This window comes from Phasianus colchicus, chromosome 6 (genome assembly GCF_987193195.1).
Source record: "Phasianus colchicus chromosome 6, bPhaCol1.hap1.1, whole genome shotgun sequence".
In the NCBI taxonomy this organism is placed as follows: domain Eukaryota; kingdom Metazoa; phylum Chordata; class Aves; order Galliformes; family Phasianidae; genus Phasianus; species Phasianus colchicus.
Genome location: NC_143441.1, coordinates 8,690,232 through 8,714,526, shown reverse-complemented (window position 1 = coordinate 8,714,526; position 24,295 = coordinate 8,690,232). Strand labels below are relative to the sequence as shown.

General features: G+C 40.5%; 1 long non-coding RNA gene across 1 annotated transcript; it reads left to right on the top strand.

Moving 5' to 3' along the window:
- Positions 1-154: 154 nt before the first annotated feature.
- Positions 155-19,301, top strand: LOC116227231 (uncharacterized). Its single transcript, XR_004166509.2, has 3 exons — positions 155-1,885; positions 16,931-17,087; positions 17,737-19,301. It is a non-coding gene; the product is annotated as an uncharacterized LOC116227231 (long non-coding RNA).
- The last annotated feature ends 4,994 nt before the right edge of the window (positions 19,302-24,295 follow it).

The following is a 24,295-nucleotide window of genomic DNA, read 5'->3' as shown; positions in this document are numbered from 1 at the left end:
CATAATTATCATGCAAAATAAAGAATAACAAGTATTTCTATTTCTATAGTTGGGGGGGTTGTTTTTGTGATTTTGTGAGTGTGGGCTTTTTTGTTTTTGTTTCTGTATTTTTTTTTTTACATAAGTGATAGTTTTAAAGGGTTTTTAATTACATACTTGTAATATACATTTAGAAAGCTGGCAGCGCACTCGCATCTAGCAGCATCCCACCTGGAGCTAAGAACTTCTTTAAAGGAGTTTTTCTTTCCTTCCTGCTGCAGTTTTGAAGAATTTGTAGATCGAGTTGACCTTCTAGTTGACATTCACGGAGGAAACACTTCATCTTCTGGCACAAATTATTCCTTTATCTTCTGCACAAATTACCCCACCTTGCCTCACCCCAATGCCCGATCTGTCCCTTGAGTCAATGGAAATCCCAAAAGTGCTCAGTGCTGTTATAGCTCTGCTCCCTTCTGTAATTAACAAGGGTTACTGATGATGCTGTAGCTGAACGGGACTGTCTTGAAAATCCTGTCCCTTATCGCCAGCCCTGCACTGCCCACTTAAAAATGTAAGGACATAATGCTATTTCTCTGACCCGATGCTCTAAGAATACACAAGAGCAAAAAAATATGGCTTAGAATGTAGAATACTTCCCTATTCCTGACTAAGGTGTTAATTCCTCTTCTTGTTTCAGTTTCATATCCCTGAAGTCACAGGATTCTGCTCAAGCAAAGCAGAAGGGAATCAACCCTGTAGCTGTCAGTGCCAGGTCAAAGGTCGAACTGGCTGTTGACCAAGATGTATGAGCAGCAAATACCCCCACTTCCCCTTTAGCCTATTTATTTATTAGGGCTGGATTCTATTTCAGTATAGCGTGTTAATAAGCAAAAAGCATCAAGACATTTGCTCCGGAAAATTCTTCCAAAACCAAAACCTGCATTTCTCTGCAACTTCATTAAACACAACATTCAGCCAATGATACTTTCAGACAGACTTTCCAGTCCTTCTTTACTACACAGTACCTTGCAGTGGTGGCTGGGACTGATGTAACCAGTGAAACCTTCTACAACATCATGAATTAAGTGCACACCTGGCAGTTGGGAGTATATTTATGATGACAGAGCAAGGAGCTGAAGACAGTCTTTCTGCTTAGTGTTACCTACGAACTCCAGATGGAAAGGAACCACCTAGCTATTCAGCCAGTTCCCTCTTCTCCCTTTTCTCTCACCATCTACAGCACCTGTGCTTCCAGCTAAGAGGGTGAGAAATTCAGCCACCCAACCCAGCCAGGTTTCTGCATAGGTCAGCACTTACTTGTGTTATTATTACATCTCTCTCTCTCTCTCAATATATAGATTGTGACCAAGCACTGATTTTTGGGTGAGCTGTAGGGGAGTTGATGTCTAAGGCTAGCCCTGAGGATGTAACTAGTTAAAGTCAGTCCCGCAGGATGGCTGGAGCTACGTACACACAGCTGAACAACTAATCTTTCAGGACAAAAGGTTGGAAGACATTGTGCATCTTTCTCAACTTACAGCTAAGAAACTCTAAGGAAACGTGAGTGCCTACTCTGAGAGCCTGGCAGCCAGGGAAATCCCAAGCAAGGATACTCTGCTGCATCTTATTAATAGTCTTGGTCCAGCTACCTGCGATGTCTCTATTAGATAAGGAAAAGGGGAAGTGTGCCCTTGTAGCAGAAATGCTGTGTCACAGCCTGAACCAGTGATGGAGCACCTGGTGGGAAGGCAGGGCCAACCCTGGGGAGCTCAGGTGCATGCAATGTACCTGAGTGATTGGAAGGGCTGGAGCCAGGATCTATCCCTTCCAGCACCTCATTTAAGGGTGGGCAGTGGAGGAGTAGGTGTCTTGCTGGAGATTCCTATTTACTTGAGGCCTTTTAAAGGTAAGGAGGTGGTTGTGGTTGTGGTTGTGGTTGTGGTTGTGGTTGTGGTTGTGGTTGTGGTTGTGGTTGTGGTTGTGGTTGTGGTTGTGGTTGTGGTTGTGGTTGTGGTTGCTTTGGGGGTTTATTCTCACTTGCTGTAGCCTAGAGCTTTGCTACTCTGCTATCATTGCTGTACTTTTCATTGTGTTATAGTGTTATGCTATTGCATTATAGCATTTCAGCCCTGTACTAGATTTTTCTTCATGGGCTACTGCTGGATGTTTTGCAAACCATGGGATGTCTAAAACACAGAATGGTTGGGGTTGGAAGGGACCTCTCAAGGTCACCTTGTCCAACTCCTACTCAGACAGGGCCACTTACAGCTGGCGGCCCAGGCCTGTTTTCAGGTGGCTCTTGAAGATCTCCAAGGGAGAGACTCCACATCCTCTGTGGACAAAAATAACGATAGATGCTTATGTCTAGACACTTGTATCCCACTGAGAGGATTTGTATCTCTGCTCTGGGTTTCTCTTCAGAGGTTTTAAGTTATTTACTATAAGATCTGATGGGCTAGTCTGCACATCCTTCCTGGCTATAGCCGTTACTGCTCTGGTAGCCCTTCTAATAAGGATAGAGTGGTTCTCAAGCCCATCAGGTATACTCCTATGAAGCACCTGCTGCTCAGAGTAATGAGATTTCATATTTAATAAAAATATCTGACCATCAGCCAAACAAAATCATCTGACTTAAGCATCTTTCCCCAGTTCGTTCAGTGGCTCCTGGCCTCATGGTCTCATTTACACCTTTAGCCAAGTCTCCTTATTAGGACTACTTCTGTTATGAGGCTCTTAGAGAAAAAAATGTTTAGTTTTCTCTTGGGGGACTCCAGCCTGCTGCATTAAGCAGAGGAGAGCAGTGCTTGGTGGCTGCAGTGTCTAATGAGCACTATGAGAAGCACAGAGTCTATGTAAGGGAAAAAAATCAACATGCCACAGAAAACACACAGACTTCATACAGGCTTTGAAGATAGCAGGAAATAAGGAGATTTGATTGAAGACTTTTATTTTCTTTAAACTTATTCTGTATGTATCAGTGACTTATTTTAAAAAATGTTTTAGAGAGCAAATTTATCAGAGGTTGTAAATAACAAGAGAAATACTGAGTTTTACTCAAATCAATGTTTGTAGTGCTGCTTTATTGTGTAAATACTGCTGCATCTAAGCATGACTTTTCAATTTTAATTTCTGCATAAATTAACTTATCTCTATGCAACAAATAAGTAGCTTTAAAGCTAATAATCTTACAGGAATTAAGATTAGAAAGTAATGCTATCAATGACAAAGCTCAATAATGGCTTTTTATCTCTGCAAAGTGGTGAACTATAACCAAGATAATTGGGCTGAACAGAAGATACTCTTTTCAGGTGCCCTTTATTCTGCTTTACATTAATTACTCCAAGGTTTTGCTCTGGTCGAGTAAAATTTGGATGGCTTGTCCACCTCTCTTCTGAAAGCCTGAGCAAATGTCAGATGAGATGCTTTATGAAGACAGAAAAGGCATATCTGCCAGAGAAGATAAGGCCACACAGATGATAAATATGGAGGTGGGGACAATTGCCACGCAGATGGTTTTTCAGCCCACTCCAGAGAGTCAGGCTGGATATTCCCAGGAAGAAGAAACTTTGCTTTGAAGGGCAAGGTGCTTGGGTTGGAGGTTATAGTTTAGTTTTGATTATGAGTCTACTCAGGTTTGCTGAGTGAAAGTGATTTTTTTTAACCCTTTATAGAATGCATTCTACTATTGTAAAGTTGTTTTAATGTCTAGTGTGGGCAGGTCTGCTCTAGGCAGGTCTGAGAGTTGGACTGACACAGATGGCTTTTGATCATGGCCTTGGAAAGCCCTTACCAGAGGGGTAGATTTCTCTATTAATGCTGTATATAGAGATTACAGTGCAACGTATCAGTGTGTTTTGATAGCTTTTATAAAGCCCTTAAGAGCAGGCTGTGGCCTCTCAGGGCCCTGTAAAGCACTACATAAAATCCATTGGCCTAAAGAAGAGAGACTAATCAAGAAAGAGATGTCTGGTCTCTGTCTGGAGACACTGGCTAATAACAGTGGGCAGGCAGGAGGGGCAGAGGCAGGTTTCTGAACTGCATCCCCTGCTTTCCTGCCAGCTCTTGCTCAGACTTCTCAGTTATTTCCTCTTGTGCCTCTGCAGCCTGGAGTATTGGGGGTGAGGGGAACTACACCTGGTTTTGTGCCCCACAGTACTAGCAGGAGGGATGGATGCTATGGGGGTTAGGGTTTTGAAGGTGTAAAAGATGGTATATAATTTCCCTATGGCAAAAAAATAAAAATAGTGGGATAAAAATAATGTAATAAATATTAAAAAAAAAAATAGTGGGATTATGGAGTTTGAGAGGCTGATACAATACTCTCTTAATTTCTCCTTTTTGTCCTGTTACCTACTCATCCAAGTCCAGCTTTTACTTTGTATTCTTGTGGCATTTCATAGGGCAGTAGCTCAATCTATTTTTTTTTCCCTGTCCTGCACCTCATTTGCAGAGTAGGTCTTGTACCTGGCAGACAAATCAATTCTAAACCATCACATTTTGGTGCTGCGATCTGTGTATTTTATGCTGATTCAAATGGTGAGAACTCCTTAACTGATCCTAAAAGTTTGCTGTGCTAGTGCAGTTCTGCAGTGAACAGCCTAGTAGCCAGCCATGAGTAAGTAAATGGGATGAAAAAGGTAGTTAAAGATTCATATAATGCATTAACCATCCTTGTAACTTAATTCATGGCATGATATATACAGCTGACATCAAAAGCCTTTCATAGCTGTTCTTTAATTTCAGTTTCAGTAATGAATATAGATCCAATTAGAAGGGAGCTGATACGCATTCAAAAGAATTAACAATACCCCTAATTTTCATGTTGAAGTAATGGTTGCTATTATAGACTTCTTGATTTTAATCAGATATTCTCAAAAATGACAGCAAATTTGGATTCGTAATGCTAAGCTGATTCTACAAGGGATGGCTCTGTCTCTGCCTTCTTAAAAATAAGTTAGTTCTTAGGAGCACAGAGCAAAGGATGCTTCTACACATTACCTGTTTTCATAGAATAGCAATGTTTACTCAGGAAACCAAGAAACAAATAATCAGCAGCATGTCTATTGTCTCCAGATCTTGGGCCCTTGAGCTAAAGAATTTTGTCTTTATGGTGTTGAGAGGGATGCTGGTGGCATCATCACAGTTAAAACTGGGTAAGCGATCCTGATGTTTGTCACCAGCTACGGTGACCATGGGTAAAAATGCACCCCTGAATTGACCAGTAGGTGGTCATGTGCCTTTTTTCAGGAAGATATGTTGAACTAAACTGGATGAGAACCTGCCAGTGATGAGGGGTTACTCTGTGTCCTCTACATAAGGCTGTGTACTAGAAATTGATCTGTTTTCAGGGTTCCTCTAGTTTCTATGGCTTGGGCCAATATAAGCGCGAGGGGATAAGTTGGTGTAGCTGCAACACACAGGGAATTGATCTACTTACACAGGTGTTCCTCTCACTCAACTATCCTTTTGGTGAAATGTGAGGATGACTCTTCTGACTGGATGCATCTCCATCCTTTACTTGGCTAATATAGCCATTAGGATTTGGTATTGCAGCAAAACTTGTCATGTGAACAATCACAGGTGAATAGCATTAACTTTTTGTTATATGCAACATCTGAGACTGTAATTTAAGGCCTCTTCAGCTTAATTTACTTTTCTGACAATTTTGAGTTGGTGTGTACATCAGCTTCAGTGCGTGTGGGAGAAGGTGGGGTATGCAGCACCTCAGGTAGAGACACTAGAGAATATTACACTTTCTGAAGCAATAAAGCCAGGTAGCTTAACTGGGCAAATAAACCATTTAGAGAAATTGGAAGCGTACTGTTTTGTTGTCACAGAAGACAAATTCCCCAGACAGGCTCACCTTTTAATAACTACTTGACTGACGCGTGAGCTCAAAATGAAAGCTATTGATAGTGGCTGGCTGAGGCATCTGTACAGCAATACAGGGAAAATCTATCTAAATCTATATTGGAGGATACCTCATATGCAAATGAGCTGTTGATCTTAAGCATGTATTAGTCAGAATTTTAATCAAGTAGTTTGAATGAGAAAATTTCATCAGCAGGGACGCAATCTTTAAATTGAAAGAGCTATTGCATGCTGCTGAATGAATGCACTTGTGTTCAGATTTGGCCCCGTTTACAAATAGCTTTTAGATGTCCTGCATTTATTCTGTGTATGAAATTTGTCTGATGGGAGCTGTCTTTGGGATGCGCTTTGGGATGCTACTCCCCTCAATAGGTGTTGCACCTCATGATTAATGCTGCCTGCCACAGTGCTGGGAGTCTCCTTGCTTCCCTCTCCACGTTTTCAAGAGAAAGTAAGTTAAAGAAACCTTCATTTATAATATGAGATGGTGGAGAGATAGCGTGGCATGTGTCTTTGTCTAGAGTCAGCCCTGAAACTATATTAAAAACTATATTAAACACAGCTGGAACAGACAGGGCTGGATACACAGGGAAATACAACCAGTAATAAACAAAGTTGGGAAGGCAGCAGCTGTATTTCACAGCAGTATTAGGAAGGGAAGTATTAAAATCTGTTTCTGCTTAATAATACTAATGTGAAGTCCTTTGTCTCTATTTGATTCTTAGCAGCTATGGTATTTCTGTATGTGATATGTTCACTGTATTACCTGCGTGTGACTTGATCATATGCAGTGTTGAATTAGGTGTGTATGAGGAAAGAGAGAATATTAAGCCAAGAGAATGTTTTTGTAGCATTTCTTTTCTGTACCAGAATCAATATGCTCACAAAGAAAAAAAAATCTCAAGGAAAAGCAATACCTGGTATTGTGTTGATATGAGCCTGTAATGAAACTCTTAATTCCTTACTATGCTTCCATCCTCTCTGTTCCTTATTTCATGCTACGTGGTTCACAGCATCAATTCCACAGTCTTTCAGTGAACTTAAGGTTTCCAGCTCTTAAAAATTCAGAACTTATTCTTTATTTACAGGAGGTATTTTCCTGTTCAGAACTGCCTTGTTGTTATTTAAAAATTACCTGGAAAATATTTAAATAAAACTTGTTTTCTTCTGAAAGTACTTAAGAGAAGCAAGAATATTTTGGTGTTTATGCTCTTGGTTTGTTTAGTTTTCTAGCAAGTTCTTTTTAAATAGGATAGTGGAATAAAAATAAAAAATATTGTCTGGAGATACTACTTAATGCTATACAAACATCTTAAGAGTTAATAAAATGATTAGCTTCTGTTCAGAAGCATGGGGGCTTAGTCAACTGCTGCTGTTAAAGGTTTGTGTGTCACCTCTTGCTCATGGCATGACTTGTGAAGGTGTGCTTGCAAAGTGCACCAGTGATCTGTCCCTCCCGATAATGTAGCTCTAATGTGTGGGTAAATAATTTATTACAGTTGTATCAATTAAAGACGTGCCTTACATATACAGAGAGATGCTTTAGCATTGGTTCAAGTTTAGCACTGGCCTTTCCCGCATCGCCAAAGTCACAGATTAAACTGTGGTTCAGCCAGGAAGGTGGCTGGGAAGATAGGAGAGAAAAGTCTGGCTGGATATCTACTGTAATTGGTTCTACACAGAGAGCTGAATTGCCAGTCCATTTCATACCTAATCCTCTAGCCCTTCCTTTCATAAGCATCTCTGCTGGTGTTGGGCTGTGGTAGGAATTGTCTCACATTTTTCTTTGTATTCACTGCATCTGTGGATATAGCACATCCAAAGTTTGGCAGAGACAAACCTGTACTTACTAAAGGCTGAAATCACAGTTTACAGCAAAACCCAAGGGCTGATTTTTCATTAGTAGGCTGAAAACAGAAGGTAATGAGTGACCTGGTGAATCTTCATTTTAGTCCCTTCCTCACAGCTGTATGTTCCCTTTGGCTGGATTCATGCTGTGGCAGCCATTTAAGAAATTGCTACCCCTTCTGACAGGTATCCTCCTTTCTGATGGAAGCAAATAATTGCACTTGTGTAAGATTACCTCTCCTGTCCTGTCTGGCCGTTTAGGGTGAGCACTTGATGTCAGAGCCAGCAGAAAGGAATAAGCTGCACCTTGACCGCTGCAGTTCAGCCTAGGGTTGCAGGTGAAACCCATCTTTGCTGGGGTTGAAGCTGCTGTAGTGAATGGCAGCTCTGAGGGGCAGAACACATGGCTCTTCCATAAGCCCTCAATATGGGCCTCGTCCTCTGTGAGGTAAGGCTGAGGCTGGGTGGGAGAGGTTGGCTGGGTTGAGACCAGAACTCCATTAAAGAGGCTCATTGCCATGGCATTCCACCAGACAAAGGCAACTGAGGCAAAACCGGCCTGTCGGATCTGTTAGGATGATCTGTGCCAACCTAATCAGCTTGAAAATACCCTGATCAGTAGACTGTTGGAAAGCTAATATTTGTGTAATTGATCTGGTGATAATGGCTTCTCTTCCTTCTCAGCCAGAGCAAAAAGCAAGACTTAGTCAAGTTTTTGGATGATTATTTTCCTCTCTCCTGCTCAGCAAATAGAGTGTAAATGGTATTCATTTCAGAGCTGTGCCTTCAAAACAATGATACATGGTTTAATTTTACTATTATGCAAAGTCTCATTGAATCCAGAGGAGATTACTCATGGTAGTGAAGTGCAGGACAATAAATGCTTGCAGGATCAGGGACTGTCTCTGTTCTTTAATCTAAAGCATTGTCATTATATTGTGCTTTACTGATAATTGGTCTGCCTCAAAAGTTTTACTTCTGCCTTTCCTGCATTGTACTTCTTTGAGATCTAATTGCTACATTTTTCTCTGCTAATGCATGGGATTCCTGGACATGAAGTTGTGTTGCGTTAAATATTCGAACCCAGCCAATCTGCATTCTGATGGTGTTGCATAAAAAGTGATTAAGCTTTACTGCTGGGCCCAAGCAGGCAGCTCAATTCAATCCTAGCAGGCTCAGTGCTTTCCTGGGTCACGGTCTCCCTTTGAATGCTCTACTGCAAGTTTCCTCCTCTACCTGCTGGGCTAACTATTCCATTCATTAACCACTGTTACCAGCAATCCTGGCCTTTGGCACGTGTTTTTATATATGCAGCTTCCTGTTGCACTCGGGCACTGTCACACAAAATGCTTTCGAGGTGGAAAAACTATGTTTTCTCCAAGTGAAAACATCTTTTCTTTTTACCTCAAGAAAGAGAAATGAGGCTTGCGTTTACATGTGAGTATTAAAATGTACTTTATCTGGCTGAGTGTTGTATTTAAAGGCGATAAAGAGAGACATGATCAGCTGGTCTCTAAAGAGGGGAACTGCTGAAACTGCCAGTAGGGAAATTTATATCAAATTATAATAATCAGCAGCTTGAGAGGAAAAAAAAAAAAAAAAGGCATGTATTTCAGCTGTAGTAATGTTAGGTATGACATCAGCAATGACACGATTTTTGTTGTAGCTGTTTTTAACGAGTAGCGTTTGCTTTTAATTCATGCTGTCTCTAAATCAAATCCTAGTAATGAGAACGCAGGTGCATTGATCTGTGAGCTGTTGAAGGGGAAGAATACTCTAGGCAACTTCAGAACTCTTGGATTTTGGTGACTTCCTCTAAAGATTTCTTTCTTTTAGATTAACCTCAGAATATGCTTTCCCTACCATTAGTGATACTGTAACTATCAGATATATGGTACAACTATTGCAATGTCATATAGGTAAGACAGGATGATTTCAGAGTCAGGAAAGCAGTAATTGCTCACACAGAGGAGTTGCCAGCGAAGTAAATTTCTTATGAGTATTTTAAATTTTTGATCTCATGTAAATTATTCTTACATTAACACAAACAGGAAAGCAGGCTATGATTTTCAGATCACTTTGAGTAACGTTTGTTCGCGTTTCTTTCGTTCATCCTGCGCTTTTATTGTACCAACCAATAGCAGTTTCCCTCCCTCTACCACTCCATTCATCCATTAACGCGTAGATAATGACCTCATTGCGTTGCTGCAAAATACACTTATCGCTGGGATTCATTATTCTGTCATGGCAAGGCTATTCTTAGCCCAGACTCCAGCTGGCAACTGAGAAGAAACATAGGAAAGGAAATTGCCTCAGGTGCTATTAGTGCTATCTATTTGCCTGTAGTGTCTACCGTTTAATGTGAAGTGCCCTGGAGTACATGGCTCAAAAAATTAATCTTATTTTATTTCTTCAGCTTGAGGAGGAATATGCCAGTCTGGAGAGAGGGGGGGGGGGGAAGTATTTAAATACAGGAAAATAAAAATTGAATGCCTGCCCCTGCTTTAAGGGGCAGTACTTTGCAGCTGATTGATAAGGGCAGGTGGGAAAAATGTATAGCAGCAAGAACTGACACCATAATTTGTTACCTTCATATTGTGCACCTTGAACCTCAGCTGTGCTGGGCACAAGCTCGTGTCACATTAACATCTCCTAATGGCTGGGAGATGTTTACCTGGGCATTTGCAGTAGGGAATGCTGGAGGAATTTGACATTCATCATTTGGTTTTGAGCACTCAGTATTTTTCAAACTATTTCAGGAACTTTCCTGGAATGAGAACTATTTCTGCAGGTCTTCCTGCAGATTTCTTTGATTTACTGATGTTTTTTTTAAGATTATGACCTACTGGTGGGGGGGAGGGGAAGAAAAATCCTTTGACTTGCCTGACCTAACTAGGTGTAATATTTTGGAGTGATGCACTGGTTGTGCTATTTCCCTAACATCAGGTTTTGGGAGGTGTGAACCTGGAGTGGGGAACTTGTAACCACAGGCCAACCTTAGGCCAGAAGTGAGTGAAGATGGCTGCTGTAGGGATGGAGGCCTGGCTCATAGGAAAAGGGTCTTAAAGGCCACAGTTCACAGATCTCTGCATCAAAATTTGCCCTGTTCTTCAACAGGGAAGCTAAATGAATGTGAAATATAAAGTGCACTGGAAAGCTGCCCCTTGCACTTGAGCAAACATTTTCAAGTGCAGACAGTTTTTCACTTCTTTAGCAGGTAGCCTCACCTTGGTCCAGTCTATTTCTCCTAAAAACATCTGATGGAGACTTACAAGCTTAAGGTGTCTTGATTGAGAAATGAAAGCTCTTATTCTGATCCCTCTTGCACTGCTAAAGCTACTTAGAAAACTGAGTTTGAAGCACATTTCAATTCTCCACTAGAAACATCTGCTCTCCTCCATGCAAACCTGCTTTAGAATACTTGTTTAAACTCATTATTTTAGTACAGTCCAAATGCTGATTATGAAGGTATTCAATAGGGCGTGCGTGTTGATGGCCTTTATAATAAAAATGCACATGAAAGCTCTTTCCCCTTTTAGCCACAATAAAGCTTATGGGAAGGAAGGTGAGGACTGTTTAACGAGAGAGCAAATGTGAACAAAACACCCATGTGCAAATCTGTCACCAGGAACTGCAAAACCTTGCTGATGACAGGTAGAGGCTATGACTTTATAGTAGTCATGTTGTCCTTTCAGTTTCTCACACTGTGGTCTGACATGTCCATGTCTTGTGGTTGAGAAACAACCAGCCCTGGTCTTCCTTAATACCAGACTGAGGTGATGAGAGCTTTTTCTGTTGAAAAATCCACAAAACTGCAATGAATCTTCATGAAAATTAGCTGTTTGATTCGTGGATTAAATTCATCTCTAAATCTTCTTTATTCAGGATGAGCAGCTATCGTGCTTCTGTGATTCACATGACTAGTTTGATAGATGTGGTAAACAACCTGCAATAAGAACTGCATGCCTATGGGAAGAGAACTTTATGCCAACATAAAGTGTTTTCATTGTGTGTTGTTTATCAAGGGGGAGAGATAAGCTTTTATATAACACAGCTTTATCCTGCTGAGAGACATGATGCCCAAGAAATTAAATGTAGTTAATAGGTAGGAAGGTGAGAGAGAATCGCAAATTTCTGAAGATTTCTTATAGAAATAAGATCCCTTTGCAAAGGCCATTGCCAGCGTTTGAGTTGAGTATGTTGAGTTAAGCAGAGCTTCATCCTTTGCCTCAGGCATTGTTAATTCCAAGCTACTCTGAACTGGCTAAAATATTCTCCATTATATCCCTAATTAAACATCACAGAAGCTTTGCGAACAGGTCATGAAAACGTACTTTTTGTGTGTGGCATCTTGTCATTGTTCTGATAAAGCGTGATGGAAAAATAAAACAACCTTACAATATTTTTTTAATAAATTTAACCAAATTATGTACCATGAACCTGTGAATGGATAATGGCTTGACAGTGACTGGAGAACGCCAACACAATTAAGGAAGCTTAAGGAGATAAGTATAAAATGAGCACTACATATATTTAACTTGTTGTCACTGAGTGATTCTAAATAATTGGGTTTAAATAATAGGTAGTAAAATAATGTTGAGCCAACCACCTATTTCTGGATTTTTGAGCTGCTGGGATCCTCATTTGGCAGCAGTCAGAGAAGAACAAATGAGTGTTAAAATTTAGATCACTTAAGAGTGGCAAAATATTAAACCAGCAAAGAAACCATGAATTAAAGTTATGAGTAGAAATATTCTGGCTGGCTTGGGGGAGAAAAAAAAATTTCTTCTGGAGACTTGGGAACTAGCATATTCCTTTTAAAAAAAAAAAAAAAATCCTATTAAGCTAATGTTGGCTTTCAAACAACTGAAATGGTACTGTATCCTCTTTTTTGGAAATTTCTCCTCTAAATGAGGCTGGTTGCCCTTCTGCATTTGTTCACGTTTGGGTTGTGTATGTGACAGCAGTGCCTTCAGGTACCAGCCGTGTTGGGTCCTGTGTTGGTTTCTCCCAGGTTCCTCTCTAGGAAGAGAAGCAGAGAACTGAGAAATGAAGGCTTCCCCATGGCTCGTAGCTGGGCGCTGATGCACAGTGAAACTGAGACTTAAATTCTGTATTTGGTGGTATTCAGTTGGGTGGTTTCCCCTGCTCTATTGGTTTTCTGCTAACTTCTGTGGTGAAAAGTTGTGGATACAGTATTTTGGGAAGATGAGACCTTTATCCACTTACTTAAACTAGTTGTGTATCTGATTATTTTTTTTTAAATCGGAATAGTTGTGTTGTGAAAATCACTTGTCACAGCAAACAGGAACATCCCTACTTCTTTATCACTGTAGGCTTAAAGTAGTTTTTGGCCATTTTCACTGCAGAATGTACCTTGCCACCTACAGAAGCTGTATGAGACAAACCATCCACATCTGTCAAGCAGAAGCCATTGACTGGTGAGCTGTCCCTTCCTCTGCCACGCTCTCCTGTTGGCCCATGCAGCTCTAAGTGCTGGCAGGGCAGTTTATAGTGGCAATGTACTGATTTTCAGAGTAGATGCTGTTGTGCTGAGAGCTTTGCAAATGCAGCATGCTGGCAAAATGCTTGTTTCCTGTATGTACCTAGGGCTTTAAGTCCTCCTTCTGTAGACTCAAATTTTTACCTTTACAAAAGAAGGTCTGTCTCTCTAAATGGGAAGCTAGATGAAAGAGAGATGAAAATACATACATGTTTTGATATGGGCAAAGTGAAAGTTTGCATTAGTTAAAGTATAAAAGCAAAAGAGAAATAACAACAGATTCTTAACCTGAAGTGGATGAAAATGACCTGGAAAGAGGAAAAACATCTTACTTCACAGCTGAGATCATGTGGTCCAAAGACCCTTGGCATGGGATCTGCCAGGAGCTTTGTGGAATGACTCAGGAGCTAGATAAGAAGCAGAGGCTGCCAAAAACCATTGGAAACTCGGCAAACCCCAGAACAGTTCTTCCTTCATTTAGCATTTCAAATATTTTTTAGAAATTTAAATAGGGGAGAGAAAAACAGCTGCACAGTGCTTCAGGGATTATATGCTGGTCATTAAGAAAACATTCATTGGCCTTTGCTAATTCTGAGCAGGGAGATATTATTGAAAATGTTGTGACTAAAAAAGCAAAAAACAATTGCAGCTCATAGTTACGTTTGGCTATTAGATTTCAAGTAGATAAGTGGAAAATTACTGATCAAAACCCAGCAATACTGAGGGGTTTGTTTTCCTGTAAGAGGACTAGGGCAGTTTTACGCTGTCTTTGGTTTAAACCAGGTTTTTTGAGGACTTTACACCTAAACAGTCTGGGTACAGACTGCATGGCCCTGGGGCACCCTGGTAAGAAGGGTGGTGGGGCATGGGGTTCCTGCACTCACCTCAGGCTGCTGGATGTGGCTGTGGAGGGCAGAAGAGACCCAACAGTTTCAGGGTTTCCAAGGGCTTGTGCAAGGGGAGGAGTTAGCTGATATGAATCCTGGAAAGCAGGGAATGGTTTCAGCTATGTATGTAGCAATGTCCAGGCTGGTTGCAGATATTGAGCTGAAATTAGTGATACCTGATTAATTTTTATTGACTATAGCTTCCTATTTGGACCCAAGAATTAAGCTAGAAAAAAAAACTTAGTTAACTGATGTTTATCTACCTCGTTTTAGACTAGTATTACAGCAGCATGACTGGGCTTCTCCTAAAGCCATTTGCTAATTTTCACTAAAGTTTATGCAGGAATGGATATCTCAAAACTATTGGATTCCTAAGTGCTGAATGTAACTTGGTGGTAGGGGAGAGGGAAAGCCCTTATTAGTGCCTAATAAATAATGGAGGGGAAGAGCATTATGTCTGTAGCCCACAGGCATAGCCCAGCTCCCATCACATCATGATATAGTCAGGCATAATCAACAGCCTAAGGGATGTAGGAGAGATCTGGGGAACAACAAGAGACTGGAGAACACGGGGGAAGGAGGTATGGCACGAGGAGGAGCCACTGAGAACAAATTGCAACTATTAGAAGTATGGCAGTGGTACACAGCAGTGTATGGCTCAAGGCCATGCAAAAATGAGCATCGTTAAAAGGAGGTTTACAGAACAACCTGTTCTTCATCTCACTTCGAGCTTTAGCAGCTAGTATCCTTATTAGAAGGAGGGCTTCTGCACTGTGGTGATCTGCAGTTTGTGTTATTTGGTTAGCTGTGACTGGGCTTGTGAGTCATATGATGATATTTCTGTCTCAAATAGGATGAAAATATCTCTTTGACTGTCAGCAAGCTTGTCCCAGAATAAGCCTCCTGTGTTGCCTGCTTAAATGCATTCCAATTGAGTTTTCTCCTGTGTTTGCATAAGATGATTAGCAAGCAGGTTTTGGGAATTAATATATTTGCTGGCATAACCGAGGAAAATGAATGCAACATGTAGCTAGAATGAGCTGCCTCTCGTTTCAGTGACTGTTCTGTGTGTACATATTTGTTTCAAATATCCAGAGTGCATAATATAGGGTTATTGTGCTTGTTCAATTTCATCACTTTGCAGTTTGTACAGTATGGTCATGTTTCAAGGAAACGAATGACTCTGATCATAAAGAATAAAATGCAACTTTTTTTTTTCCTTCTCCCTCTTTCAGTTTCCTTCAGCTGATTGAAAAGATTCTGTAATTTTTCTGGTTCTCCCCTGTTGCAGCAAGCATCAGATGTCATCATCCTCTGCTTTTCTCTCCTGACACATCTAGCATGTCTTTTTCTTTCTCCTGCTTTGAATGATATCCTGAGGTGTTAGAACTGAATTTTTAATATCTAATTAAATCCTTTAGAAAGTTGTCCACAACCTTTTTTCTAGATTTGGAATTCATTAAGGCCACTGAATTTGAGGGCAGGTTGGGATTAAAAAAATATCAGAGTAGAGCAAAAGTGATGCTGTGCCCAGAACTGCTCATTTCAAACACTTTCCAGTGTACTTCAGTGTAGTACAGAAATCCTGTCCCATTAATAATTCTCTGCTATTTTTTCCCTTTGGTTTTCAGATTGCCTAAATCTGTCATGCTGGATTGAAGTGGCGATGCAGCATTTACTGGAGGGTTGTTTTGGGTTTGGGTTTTTTTGGGGGAAGGGTTAAAATACATTAAAATACTACCAAAAATAAAAGAAGAAAGAAAATACCTTGCGACATCCTACCCACATAATATTCCATTTTGCAAATCTTTGTGATGAGTGAGGTTACTTATTGTTGTGTGCAACTGTGGGATGAGGAAAACTGTCATATCAGTGCCTAATGTACTGAATAATGGGCCCTCTATGTAAAGTGCATTTGCATTGTTCCTTTAGTGACAGATGCAAGGAATTAATTTCTCTTAGCAAGAAATGTTCATTGAAGATAAGACCTGAAATAAACACTGACACACAACTGTGAAACGCCCTGAAACTGTTTCTTGGTGACAAATTACTGCTGAGGTATATAGACCCTTCCACAAAAGTGACACCTATTGAATTTATTAGACAGATTATAAAGAGAGGACTGAATCATTTTTTGTCCTGTTTGTAGAGCTGACATTTACCAGCTTCTCCTAATGAATAGGATATAGGCTGCTGAAAACAAAAGTCAGATGGTTATGAAATCTCTTGGACTGGCAGCCATGGATCATACTATAGGCTACTGATAGTGTTAGCGAAGCCACACTCTTGTGCAGAGGGGGACAGACCCTAAGCTTGAGGCTGAGGTCGTTCATCTTTTCATGGGAAATTGTACGAGAGCTGCAATTAGAGCTATGAAGCCTTGGTAAACGCATCAAAGCATGTGAAGAAGAAACCCGAGGGGTTGAAAATCATGGGGGGGAACTTGATTTTACCAAGTGGAAGAGCCAATACAGTCAGTGAAATGTAAGCAGAGACTGTGTAGTCAGCTCTTCGTAGAGGAATAAATGCTGTGATAAATGTCTCTTGTGGGTGTTTATCCTTGGAGATTTCTGTCAAAACAGTATTTGGTCACAAGTCAGCCTGAATTTGGGCTAATTTTAAATTCTGTCTCTTACTTACACGTAGTCAAAAAAGATTTAACGTGGCACTTCTCATCAGTACTTTGCAAAGGATGTTAATATGAGCTCCAGTTTACAGAGAGGGAAACTGAGATGCAGAAACATGGCTGAACAGCAATTGTTCCTCCCCCCAGCCTACTGATGGAATCAGCAACACAACCAATGCTGTTGATCACAGCTCTCTACTTTTCTTCTTTCTCCAGCCCAATTCATGGAGCTGCAGCTGTTCTTAGTCTTCTAATCTTGTTGTCTTGGAAGTGGAGTCCAGGTGACTGCATGGGGAACAAAGACCATATCCTTTATCTTCAGACTGCAAGTCCATCCGTGAATTCAAGAGTGTGGCAGGCCGTGTGGCTTGAGGTATAAAAGCACCAAGTCATTGAGTTGTTTTCCATGTAATCCTGTAATTAAATTGTAAGATAGCAGGGTCCTAAATAAAAAGCTTATTAATTTGCAGAAGCAGATGCATAAGGAATTTCCCTGTCGCATCTCCATCTAAATTATCATCAATGATCTTTCAAAAGAACCCCCCCAAGTATTTTGAAGGTGATAAGAAAGTATCTGTCAGCTGTTTAGAATAAAAGCATCTATGAGATAACTTCTGATGAAGGTGAATTTGTGAAGGTATCTCCACTCTACCCACAACAACTTAGTGTTTGTCTTTTTTTTCCTGACTTCACATTCCTATTTCCTACAGCAACTTCACTGTGATGGGTAAATTGACAGCCTGACACGTATTCTAGATAAAAGAAACAACTAGCAAAGCCCTTCTTCTGAACCTGTAATATAGGTGAGCATTTAGTGGCAAGGCCCGTGAAGTTGTCTCACAAGAGTTGCCCTTGATGCAGTATAAACCCAATAGGCTGCTTTGATCCCACTTTCCTTCCTGTTTTGCTGGACTCAAATACAGGGGTGACTTTTCCCACAGGACAGGATGGAAAGAGATGTGGTAAATAATACATGATAGAGAAGTATTAAACAGCGCTTTCCTTCTGTTTGCCTAATGCAGGGCCAGCTCTGCAAATAAATAATCTGCTGACCGCTTCAGCATGTTGATGTGGAAAAGCTGATCTCACTCGAAGAGTTCTTTATGAGTTTCCCACAAACAAGCAAATGGAGCAAATATATCTGAGTAGCAGGTGCAGTACTTTGGATCCACTTGGACAGATGTATGTGAAGACAACCCAAGGCTGTCCTGTTTCCACAGTAGAGCGTTTAGAGCAGCTCTCCATCACAATAGCCAAAGAAGAGAAAAACATCACTTTGATTCCTATTTTTTCCTCCCAGTCCTGTTTGTAATTCCTTTAGGGATTAGCTGGAATTTGACTCTGTCAGTCTTTTCTCTCTTTTTGCCTACTAAAAAAATATTACCATGTCAAGGAATGCAGAAACCTTTCTCCCTTTGGCATGAAAACTTTTGCATAACCAATGTGATCTGTGCCATTACACTTGAGCAGGATTGTGCATGTACAATGCAATAAAAAAAAAATTGAAAAGAAATTTCAATGACAAACCCCTTGGAAAAGATTGCTTTGATATCCTGTCATATGTATAATTTCAGTATTTTTTTCTCCCCAGTGATTTAAATTAATTTGAATCAAATCATTAGGCCCCAGACTGGTACTGAACATAATGACTCATCCCTAAATTAATATTGTCTACCCTGAACTACTCCTGTCTAAATCACTGAACGACTCACGCTACTCACAAAGTCAGCTACATTCAAATGAGTTCTGCAACAGTTCATTAGGTAATGATGTAATTTATGTGCCTGGGCCAGCAAAGGCTTTTTGCTCTGGCTTAAAATGGACAAAGTATGGGTAATTAAACAGGTGTTTTGTAAACTTCTGACATTTCCTTGTGCAGGAGAAAAAGAGGAAAAAAAAAAAAAAAAGATTAATAATCAGAGTTTGAATGAGGACAAAATGCATCAAACAATACTGCAGGATTTTCCAGTGCCAGCCTTTCTTCTTCCTAGTATAGCGAGGCTTTATGTAAGGAACATGCATCTCTTTCAGCATATTCTGTCTTATAAATGATGTACTTGACACCAGCACTTGAAAGGAGCTATACTAAAGGGATCTGTTAGCACGAGGAATAAATGTGTGTAATTAGACTGGGTTCAGTGTCTAGGTGAAACCCTTGTATAGCAGAATTCAGTCATTTTAGAGTTGTGCTGTACACTGAACCTCTCACATCGCGTTATCACCGTGCCATCCATTGTATTTCAACTGCCACGATGGAGGAGCAACTGGTAACAACACACCAAGAGCAACTTACAGAGGGAGTCTCTCCTGAAGGTCTTAAATAGTATAGCCCTAATAAAATAAATGGGGAATTAAAAGTATTATCAGCTGAGCATAAAACCTTTCTGGTCTTAATTGTTACTGTTTCTCTTCTCCCTTCTGATTATCATCTTTGGACAATGGCTATTGTGAAGTGTTACCGAGACTACCAGTAAATGGACTTCTTTCCTCATACCCGTGTGTTGACAGGGTTTGGCATCTCAGAGTTAAGACTTTTAGTAATCTTGGCCTCCGTACTGGAAGAAGCTGTCAGTTGTTCCACATAATGAATGGTTGGTTTATGGTGTAAGGCACTGCCCATGGCATTCAGCAGCAAAGAAAGATTGCTGTCCTAGATTGCAAAATGGTGGTTTCAGGTTATGGTAGCTGTAATAATGAATAACTAAATGATACAACTTGACAACTTCTCTGTTTTACAAAATATGGCCTTATTTTTGCTTAATTTCTATGTTTTAATGAACAGCTAGAACTTATTTTCCTTCACAAATTAGAGAAGCGGTAGTGAAGGCAAAAAGGTGATTATTTCTTTTTCTGTTCCCTTTGCTATGGTAAGATGATTACCTAGCTACTGAATCCTTCAGTAAAGGTCTCTTCTGAAGCAATCTCACAGTGCATTTTTATGACTAGCATTGCTTGCGTAAGTTACTTCTGTAACCTGAATATTCTGGATGCAGCATATATATTTCATTGTGTCATTCCATTCGGAGGAAGTGAAGGAATAATGCTAAAAATGAGTGACTGAACTGGTAAAGTGACATTCAAGATGGCAGTTTGGGGTGGTTTGGAATAATTCAGGTATAATGGATGTGAATCATACCTCTGTCAGCAGATTTGCTGTCTGGAAGCCAGTTTACTGAAACACTTACTGATTGTATTTCTACAACTTCTGGGTTGTTGGTAATTGCTCAGTCCCCAACACCTGTGGGGATGGGTTGCTCTGACTGCTTTTCATCTTCTCCATCAGTGGTCCTATCTTGCTGCCATTGTTTCCAAGGCATCAAAGCATAGAAATGTCTTACTGTACTAAGGTACAGTCCTGAGGCTATTAGTAAGAAGTAGTTTTTATACTGGGTGGAATCTCTCAGAATCCTAAATCTTTCAGAAGTTCTTTTGAGAGTACTGTTCTTCCGCTTCCTCCTTTCATCAGGGCTAAAACACCATTTGGGATGGGTCTTGTGGCGTTTTTCTCCCAGATCAGAAGTACTACGGAACCTGAAATGGTCACAGAAAATGCAAGAACGTTATAAAACATTCAGTAAAAGTCTGCTTAGTGTTTTAGACTTCAAAAATGAGTGATGACTGTTTTTCATTTGTTCTTTGTTTAGCAGGAATTTCTAAGCTATATGCGGGTGTACAAATTGTTGAGTATATTGGAATAAACTCACCGATTAAATTTTTTAAACAGCACACTAAACAAACCCATTAGTGGAATATTTTACTTTGAATCTCTAAAAACTGTTGTTCAATCATGTAATTTTCTCCTTTGGCAGATTTTCAAAGTTTTCAAAATATAGATTGTTCTGTAATTTTGGTCCCCACAGCTGTGGCAGAGTGTTAATTTCCTTACTAGTGAAGCCAATCTGCATAATCAAGGTCTGAAACAATGGCCTTTTTTCTGCTTTTCCTGCTGAATGTCTGCCTAAAATAATTCCAGTCCTATAATGAACTGCTTGCAGGAACACGAAGCAGAATGTGCAACAGAGAAGCTTCACGTGAAAAATAAGGTAGTGAATGATTTAGTGCTCCTGCACACTCACTGTGTGCATAAACGTATGTACTGCTAGCACCAGGGATGCCCCGCATTCATGTTTCTGAGTGCACTGTTCTTCATGCATAGACTCCTCTTCAGCTTGAAATCCCTACACCCTGCCTTTCCCACAGATGGCCCAAGGAAGACTCCTGCTTTCCCAGAGGTAAGGATAGAATTAAATGTATCCAGATGCCCTCATAAAGTGTCTCTTAGAATATATAAAATAAAAGTGAAAGAAAATGACAGGCTAGAGAGCTGACAGGTGTGTGCTGACAGGTGTGTCTCAAACACCGCAGCTGCTGAAAGCAAAGTAGTAAGAAACAGTGACAATAAATGAACGTAAACGATAAATATTCCTGCATAAACGAGTTCTTATGCAGCATTAGTGAGGACCAATGAGGTGTAAATGGGATGGAAAAGCAGAAGCAAGTCTTTTATGCATCAGAGGTTTGGGAATCAAATGGCTTCCCACATCAGTGGGATTTTGCTGATGATTTCACGGTTTCACACCAAGGCCGTCTTCCTTTTGTAAGGGCTTAATCACCTTCACCTGAGAAGCTCACCACTGGTGCCATACAGGTCCCTTCTCAGGGTAAAGGGAGAAGATCCTTTGCAGTTAGCTTGCTGTCTTTTGCCCCATTGTCAAAATTAACACCTGTTTGTAGGTGACATGTTTAGTTTAGGAAACGAGCATCTCACATCTTAATAAACAGATGGCTGTGCTTCCTCTCAGTTATACATATGCTCAGTGCCACGCATCTAATGACATCTGCAAGGATGGCTAGAGTTACTTTGCTGCATTATCAACCACTGCTTTGAACAGCTTCCTGTGCTCTTTTGTTTTTGTTTTACATTTAAATACTGAATGTATTTAATTGTAAAGATATCTGGGTTTCTCTTTGAGGCTGAGATGTGCTTGGTGGTGTTTATGACCCAGTATGTTTGTTGTGACCTGTGTCAGGGAGCAGCTGCTGCATGAGGAGACCTAGTATGCCTTTTAGTGTTGGGGTGGCTCCTTCTGTCCAAACCTGGAAGTCAGGTGGATCCTGGTTTTTAAGATAGCCAGGAACAGAGAGGTTCAGCACAAGTTCTCCATTAGTAATGCTTTGAAGAACCTCTCTGACCTGGTTCACCCTTTGCTGAATATCACCATTAAGAATTCCCATTCAGAAAACTCATGACTGGTACATCCATGTGCATACATGTCTCTGCATGCATATATATAGTCATGTATTTGAAAGCCTTTACAGGTGTGAGCAGTAGGTGTTACAGCTCGTTGTAGCGCAATGGAGAGAAGGCATTACAAGTTCTGATAAGCCATATGGCTGTTCTGCATTTCGATTCTACAAGAAGCTGCAGCAGGCACAGAATTGCTGTTTTCAGAGCAAGTTAAGGTGAGCATCTAATTCGCACCACACACAGGAAGCTAAATCTCCAAGCCAGAAGAGGACCAAAGAGCTGGGGTTCATATAAGGGAAAGTTATTGGCTCTTTCAGGGAAGACTTCAAAGATATGACTAATCCCTATTTACAAAATACAAGCCAGAGGTAGCTTGCACCCTAGTTCCCTGAGCAGAGGATGCTTGAAGAGAAAATTGAATGTAAGCTCCAGGCTGGAAATACATTTCTTTCAGAGCTAAGTGCTATGCTTCCCACATGCCAACTGCTTCCGCTTTGGAAAGCAGAAACCATGGGGATTCAGGAGATGCTGAGCTTAATATTAAAATGTGAATTCATAAGCCTGAGCGCTTCTCAGAATCAAAATTGTATCTCTCCTACTGTATAGATGGGGAAACTGAGGCACAAAGAATATGCCCTATTGAAGACCAGATGAGAAGTCCCTAACGGAGGCAAGATAAGAGTTTAGCTTCTTCCTTATCATGAGGTTTTATTCTTCATTGTTTCTTCCCAAAATACAACAGGTTCAGGGTCGCCCTGGCACCCTGTCCCCCAGCACAGTTTATTCCATTCGTTGTAATATGATCAACTCCATCACTGAGTTATTTTAACTAAAAATACTTGTTCCGTCTTTCACAAAATTGAGATTTGTTTATTTGATTTAAGAAATCAAGCAAAACTGCCATTCAGCTATTATTATCTTTCAGAATGGACATTAAATGTCAGTATCTCCTTTTAATTTTCAGTTTTGTATGGGAACTGTTGAGTCACAGCCTGAACCACTGATTGATCACCTGAGGCAAGCACTGAGTCAGCCATGGGAGCGCAGGTGAAGGCAATTCAGCTGTGTGACCGAGGGGGTGAAGCCTGGCTGCACCTCTCCTAGACCCCATTTAAGGGCTAACTGCCGCTGGGGAAGGAGTTCCCTTCTCTGTGGGGTCTTTCCTGCAACCCTAGCTTTTCAGATGCAGGTGAGCATTCCTTCTGTTTGTTTCTTTTTCCATTTTCACCGCAATTTTTTTGACTGCAACACCAACTGTAACAATAGTTTTCTGAGAAAATTGCACAGTGAAGTTAGATGGTTTATATCATAGTTTAAGCTTTTGCTGGATGAAGTTGTGCTGCTTCCTTTTCTAGTTATTTTAATGTGTTATTTTAATTGCCCTAAATAATTAAACTGTTTTGCACAGAAATACCATTTTTGTTACTTCATTTCTATACAGACTTTTATTTCTGTCATAACTAAGAGGCTGAAGTTATTAGATAAATAACGTTAATTACAGATGATAAAAGTTGAAGTCTGTCCCTTAGTTCTAAGCTTAATGTGATTGCTGTAGTATTCATTAAACTGAGATTCAGTGAATTCAGATGTGGAGTGCCGCTATTTTATCTGTTCCTTGTTGCTCTCTGCTGTACCACTTCTTGAACCAGCACCAGGAATTTGAAAGTGCCACCATCTTCAGGGACACCATCTCTTTCAAGCAGTGAGACACCTGAGCTGTTACTGCAAACAAGGAAGCAAACAAATGCAGTTGAACAACTTGGGAATGACTTTGCTTCTCAAAAATATTCTCAGTCCTACTCGTGCTATTTTTTTTTCAAGGCTGTAATTCCAAGCAGTCTTTCAATGTTCTCCTTCTCTTGTTATCATTTTGTCATTATATTGACTGGATAGGTCACGTTTGCAGGCAGCAGTATAGGGCTTGAAGGCCTCCTTGTAGGCCAGAAATCCTTTGGAGGGTTTACTTTTAACAGAGCAGTAGTGTCAGAATACAATGCTTGGAAATGAAAGCAAAGCCTCTTTTATTGTAAGATCAAGGAGGGACCTGCTGTCCGTCCTCTTTTGGTAAGAGCTTCATGAGCTCATGTCAGCATTTCTGGGGTTTTCCTGCTGTGCCAACCCTCCAATACAGGTATGGGAGTCATATGAAAATGTTCTTAACATCATCTGCAGAAACCTATTCTTTCACTGAGTATATACTTCCTGATCTTTCTACGTGGTTTCTCAGAGTTATGTGTAGATGAGAAAAGGCTGCTGATACACACAGACACATCACATTGGTACCTAACAGGATATTTTGAGCCTGTGTGTTTAGGGAAGGCTGCAGGGTAATA